Consider the following 7,158-nt stretch of genomic DNA (forward strand, 5'->3'; position numbering starts at 1 on the left):
ATTCTCGCCTTCTCCGACGATTTTACTCAGCTTCGGATAGACCCTTTCAGCTGGAGGGGTTAGGTACAGCCTTAATGTCTTCAGTGCTAGAGGCCTTTTCTTAAGTTGGTTCCATTTGTCTAGAATCAGGAAGAATACACGCGATATGACGTCAATAAATCCTTCCCCTCACCGTCACTCCTTCCCCCACTCCTCCCTCCATTCCCCCTCCACTTTCTCCCCGCCACTCCTTCCACTCCCCCATCACGGAAATTCTACGGGATGAGAAGATATGAAAAAAAGCAAAGAAAAAGAAAAAAATAAAGAACTTATTAGTCTGGGAATAGGAAGGAGACTACAAGAAAGACGTCATAGTGCTGAAGGGATTAATAAGACTTAGGTAGACTTTTTATTTTTCATTTTAGTTTTTGTATTCTCAGAAGAACAGATAAAGACTAAGAACAGAGACATAGACTTTTACTTTTCATTTTATTTTTTGTATTATTTACAGAACAGAAGATAAAGACGAAGAACAGAGACAGTTTTTACATAGCTTATTTCCTCCATTACTAGACGTAGCTTCTAACGAAATAATAGAAATAATGAAATAAAGTGATAATCGTCGTTCTGCTGCAAAAGGAAAGGAACATCACACTCACACGCACATGATTTTTTTTTTCTTTATTTTTTCCTGTTTTTTTGGGGGGGTGGAATTACTAAGCACGCAGTAGTTAAGGACTTTTATTAACCAGTCTTTCTGCTCCCTCTGTACTTAATTCCGTCAGTATGAAAGTTACTTCCAAGAAAAAAAAAATCTGGAGGTAGGAAGAACGACATTAAAGAGACGTAATTGCACAAAAGGAGTTGGCAGTTCTACACCACATGAACTTTTTATTCATTTATTCATTCATTCATTACTAAGCACGATGTAGATAGCCACTTATTTTTATTAACTGATCCTTCAGCCACCTGCTTTCCTGTTAATTCCAAAAGTGTGATAACATTTGTATTTTTAGGAAGGACAGATTAAGGTAAACGTTTGTAAATTTCTACTTTAAGGTAAATCAGATGGCCTGGGAGTATCAAGGACAAATAGACGCCATTATGCTTAAAAGGTTGGCAGAAATTAAGCGTACGTGAATTTTTATTATTTATTGTTTTACTTTTTGTTTACCTGTTTTTCTTGCTTTGTACGTAGAGGGACACCTTCATTACCCAGTGTCTCCAACTCCCCTCCTCCTTAATTCACACAGTAAACGACGTGCGGCGCAAGATTAGAGTGAATTAAAACTTGTGCAGTGTCTCTCATCACGTAGGTCAATTTACACGTTTTACGAGTAATTTGCAAACTGTTTTACGAGTCTTTGGGGAGCCACCTGCGAGTTTGGGTAATGGCACGTTTGTGGTGAATTAGTGGATGTGGGAAGGGGAGATGAGGAAGGGGTTGAGGGGAAAACAGGGGGATGGCAGAGCAGGGGGGTTAGGATGAGGAGGAGAGGTGTGGTAAGAGGAGGGGGAAGAATAGGGGGATGATGGTGTGGGGGGTTATAGGCTGAGGAAAAGTGTGGGAGGGGGAGGGGGGGAAGAATGGGGAGACTGGGGAGTGGGGGGATATATGATGAGGAAGAGAGGTGTTATGGGGGGGTAGGTAGGGGAGAATAAGGGGTTGGGGGAGTAGGGTATATGATGATGATGAGAGGTGCTGTTGGAAGAAGGGGAGATGTAGGGGGAGATGGGGAAGAATAGGAGGATGGGGGTGCGTGGTGATGTGGGAAAGTGAGGGAGGTGGGAATGGAAAGGTGAAAGGGGAGTTCCGGGAGATGGTGCTGAGGTGAGGATTGGGTGTTTATTGGGTATGGAGGGGAGTGAGTGGGGAAAGTAGGAAATGAAGTGGTGGAGAAAGGGATGGAGGGAATGAAAGGGAAATGATGGGGGAGGTGTAGGGAAATGAAGGATGTGGAGGAAGGAATAGAGGGAATGGGAGAGAGGTAAAGGAGAGATGTGAAGAAATGAGGAGATGAAGAAGGGAATGGAGCGAATGGGAGGGAAGTGAAGGGGAGGTGTGAGGAAATGAAAGGTTAGGAGCGTAGATGTGGAAGGGAAAGAGGTGGTATGGGGAGTCGAGGTGTGAGAGAGGAAGATGTAGGGAAGTGAAAGGGATGAGGAGGGGATAGCTAGGATGATGATGATGATGATGATGATAATGATGACAGATAAAAGAGGGAAGGTTAATTTTTGCTATACATATCACAATAAAAGGTAATACATAAATCCTTAAGTATGCCATCGACACAATTATCGATGGTTTAATTTGGGTATTGTGTGTTGGGCTGGAAGGTTGAGTGATTAAGTGGAATATGTGCGGTACTCAAACGGTTAATTTGTTAGGGTATTGACTGCTGAATGGTTAATTAGGCGGCTGATTACACTGTGCTATACAGGGTTCATTAGTGGGTACTCACGACGACAAACATGCTCATTCGTACACGCACATAGACATAAACAGACATGGGTGAAGTTGCACATAAATTATATACGTACACATTCATGCACTTTACACACACACACACACACACACACACACACACACACACACACACACACACACACAGAGCTAAGGCAGCAGACGGTCCAGGAATTTGTTTGTGTACAGACAGGAAGATTTTTGAGGGAGATAAAAAAGTGGGGAAAAGTGACAGGGGAAAACGGCCGAGGAGGGGAGAAAGGCAGGGGAAAAACGGGCGTATTAATTGAAGTGCTAATTGGCCAGTGGCTGTTATGGTGGGGGATGAGGAGGGAGGGAGAGGGGGGAAGAGGGAGGGAGATGGGGGAAGGTGGGGAGGGGAGAGGTGGAGGGTGAGAGTTTGGAAGGACAGAGGAGAAAGTTGGGAAGGAGGGAAGTGGGGAAGGAAGGTGTGATGGAGGGAAAAAGTAGGAGGAGGAGGAGGAGGGGAGGAGAAGTGGGAAGAAGGGAGTGAGGAGGTAAAATAAACAGAAGCGAAGACGGGGAGGCGAGAGTGGGGAGGAGGGAAGGAAGGAGAGCTGGGGTGAGTTGTAGCAATAGATTAGCCCTAGAATATGGTATGTTAGTCACGAAGAAGTGCTCTGAACAGGATCTAAAGGTGTAGGACTGTCTTTTTCTGCCACTAAACAACGTAAAATAAACCGGAAAAGGACGAAAATTTGGGCCAAGTTAGAGAAAAGAAGAGTAATTATAAAAATTATAGAAATTTGTTAATAAAGCATATCTAAGTTTTCTGTCTTCCTTTGTCTGTCTGTCTGTCTGTGCCTATCTATCTATCTGTATCACTATCTATCTATCTTCCAGTCTGTCTGTATCTATCTTTATTTATATCCGACTGTCTATCCATCTGTCCATCAATATTTATCTGTCTGTCTATATATGTACATCTCGATCCATCTTTCCAGTCCTTCTGTCTATCCATCAGGCTATCCTTCTGTCCATCTGTCTAACTATGGGACGGAAAGAGGTAGCAATATTCTCCTTCTTTATAAATTCCTCTTTACTTGCGTTCCTCTCCCCGTCATTTATCACTTGGTTATCTGTTTATTGTTCCTTTGTTGTCCCTTCCCCTCCGTTAATCTCTCGCCACTATATCATTCTCTCTCTCTCTCTCTCTCTCTCTCGCTCTCTCTCTCTCTCTCTCGCTCTCTCTCTCTCTCTCTCTCAGTAGTAGTAGTAGTAATAATAATAATAATGATAATAATAATAATAATAATAATAAATCATTCTCCGCTCTCTTCATCTTTTTAGATAGTTCCCTCTTTTAATAATAATAATAATAATAATAATTATAATAATAATGAATGCTACTACCACTACTACTACTACTCCCACTCCTACTTACCACCACCACCACCACCACCACCACCACTAATAATAATAATGATAATAATAATAATCATTCTCCACTCTCTTTGGATTTTTTCCACAGTTTCCCTCCCTCTATTTCACTCTTTCCCTTCCTCTCCTTTATCTTCCTTTATTCCAAGCTGGACGAAATAAAAATAATAAAAAGTCTTAATAATGTATAAATGTTTAAAAGATTTAGATGGAGGGGATTAATTAGACTCTCTGTAATCCCTTTATTGTGAACTAAATCGTCTGTTGGTAGGAAATACGGTACGAAAAAGGAAATACAATACGAAATGACGTCATCTTGAGAAACAATTATCCTCCTGTGACATAAAATAAAAATAGTCTAGCCAGTAAGTATAAAAAATCTAATAATAATAATAATAATAAATATAGTAGTAGTAGTAGTAGTAATAATAATAATAATAATAATAATAATAATAATAATAAATGTAGTAGTTGTAGTATTAGTAGTAGTAGTAATAATAATAATAATAATAATAATAATAATAATAAATGTAGTAGTAGTAGTAATAATAATAATAATAATAACAATAATAATAATAATAATAATAAAATCATTCTCCACTCTGACTCTTTTCCCTTATTTGTAACTTTTTATTTACTTTTATTTACTCTTTATTTATTTATTTTCTTCATGCTGTTGCCAGATGATTAGATACAGTTTGGAATTATGGCTATTTATTATTATTATTTATTTATTCATTTATTTTTTTTACCTTAACCTGACCCCAGATTTTCGTCGCTTTTCAATTTATTTTACATATCAGTAGAGGAAAAAGACAACAGCACGGCACTACATCCTTTCCGTAGCACATCTTCGTGACTGTCATCATATTTTAGCGCTAATCTGTAAAACTCAACATTCAAGATGGAGATGGCAATATCAGGCCAGGTTAGAGTGAAAGTTGTATTGTAATGAGAGGGTTTTTCGTAGCACTTCTTCGTGACTATCATAATATTATAGTGCTGATATGTATTTACAACTCGGCATTCTGGATGGAGAGATAGCAGTTTTAGACCAGGTCAGAATAAAAGTTGTATAGTTGTGAGTGGGTTTCCCGTAGCACTTCTTCGAGACTATCGTTATATTACGGTGTTCGAAAAGTGTCTGAGCTGAGTAAAATCGTCTGAAGGTAGCAGGAATATGGCGGAAAATAAGCCGCCTGGTTCAGGGGATTAAGAATTGATAATAGCGTGAAGAACCAGAGAATAAGTGTGCAGAAGAGAACGAATTGCATAACTGGGAGGCGGCTTCTCCTATGCAATTGCAGCCTCAACTTCGGACATAAATATCTATCCATTCCATTTTGAACGAGGCAGTGAACAGTGGCATTTGATATTCAGTGATGCGAACCTTTTAGACTTTCCAGAATATTATGGTCGTGTTTTGCAATTATTCGACTAGAAAGGATAGAGAGAGAGAGAGAGAGAGAGAGAGAGAGAGAGAGAGAAGAGCAGAGCAGAGCAGAGCAGAGCCGAGCCGAGCAGAGCCTATGCTGGTGCCTCTCTCCCTGCCTCGGACTCACAACTTCACCAGTAAACATAAGTGATGGTGATTATTTCTGTCCACGCTCATTACCTCCACCACCACCACCACCACGCCGGAGGGAGGGAGGGAGGGAGAGGGAGAGAAAGTTGGAGAGAAAGGGAGGGAGATCTAGGAGTATGTACGAGTCCAGGCTGTATGTTGATCCCTGTCATATTCATTTTTTCTTTCTTTTTCACTTTTCCTTTTCATAGTGAAGAAAATAGTGAGCTTCAGATATAAATTAAAAAAAAAAATCTCGATAGGGTATACTGATAAAAGCTCACATTTTTTTTTTTAATACCTATAACAAGGGTCCTTTTTTATCCTTGACTTTAACTGATAGAATAATTTTGCCAGTTATAATCTTCCCTACAACAAACAGCCGCGAAAGGACCAACAGACCGGATGCTGTTGGCTTTCCTTTGCACTCCTCTTTTATCCTCCCTTCCCTCTCCCATTTCTTCTCTGTTCCTTTCTCTCTTTCCTCTGTTTCCTTCCCTCACCTCCCTCTTCCTTTCTTTCTTCCCTTCACTGTTTCCTTCCACGATTTCGCTCTTTCACCTTCATGGCTTCCTCTCCCATTTTCTCTTCTTTTCTTATTTCTTCCTTTTCCTCATTTCTCCCCGTCGGCTCTTTTCCATCTCTTTCTTTTATGTATATTTGTATTATTTTTTGTCCTTCTCATCTCATCATCTCCATCCCATCTCCTTTTTATCTTTCCATCTATTTTTCTTTCCTCCCTGTCGCCCATTTTTCACTTATTTTGCTTCCCTGATCATATCCCCACCTTTTATTATCCCCAGCTGTCCCATGTACCACCATCTGTCTCTCCATGTGTATGCTTACGGAGCCATACATACATGCATAAATACGTTCATGCCTACATACACACATACATACATTCGTCTTGGGTATCAAAGAGGGTTGATGGTAACTCCTACTTTCTCCTTCGCGTCTTCCTTCTTCCTTCCTTTCTCCTTCCCTCCCTCTCTTCATTCCTTCCTCCGGCCCTGTCTCATTTTGCTTCCTTCGTCCTTCCTCAGTTTTTTTTTTTTATATCCTCCCTCCTCCTTTTTCTCTTTTATTGTATCCTCCCTCCTTTTTTCTTCTCTTGCTTCCTTCCTCCTTTTTCTCTTATTCTGTGCAAGAAAGGAGAACTTGTGGCTGAACACCGGCAAGCTGTTCATTCCTCCTCCTCCTCCTTTCTCCTCTTTTCTCCCCCATTCTCCTTTCTCCCCTTTTCTCCCCTCCTTTATTCTCTTTTCTCCCCTCCTTTCTCCTCTTTTCTCCCCTCCTTTCTCCTTTTTTCTCCCATTCCTCCCCTCCTTTCTTCCCTCAATTTTCTTTTCTCTCCTTCTTTCTCCATTTCTATTCATCCCTCCGTTCTCCTTTGTTCTTCCCATCTTTCTCCTCTCTTCTCCCCTCCCTTCTTCTCTTTTCTCCTCTCTCTTCTCCTCTTTTCTCCTGTCCCTTCTCTTTTCTCCTCTCCCTTTTCTTTTCTCCTCTTCCTTTTCCTTCTTTCTCCCTGTTTCTCCCATCTTTTCTTTGGTCCCCTCCGTTCTCCTTTTTTCTCCCCTCCTTTTCCCTCTTTTCTCCCCCCTTTCCCCCCTCCTTTCCCCTCTTTTCTCCCTCCCTTTCTCCTCTCCTTTTTCCCCATTTCTCCCCTTCTCTCATTGTTCAACCCTCCCTCCCTTCCCCTCATTTCCCTCTCTCAGTACTCATCTTCCTCTTCCATCTCCCCCCCCCTCCC

This window comes from Coenobita brevimanus, chromosome 87 (genome assembly GCF_032717465.1).
Source record: "Coenobita brevimanus isolate Jiangsu-jjx chromosome 87, ASM3271746v2, whole genome shotgun sequence".
NCBI classification, from domain to species: Eukaryota; Metazoa; Arthropoda; class Malacostraca; order Decapoda; family Coenobitidae; genus Coenobita; species Coenobita brevimanus.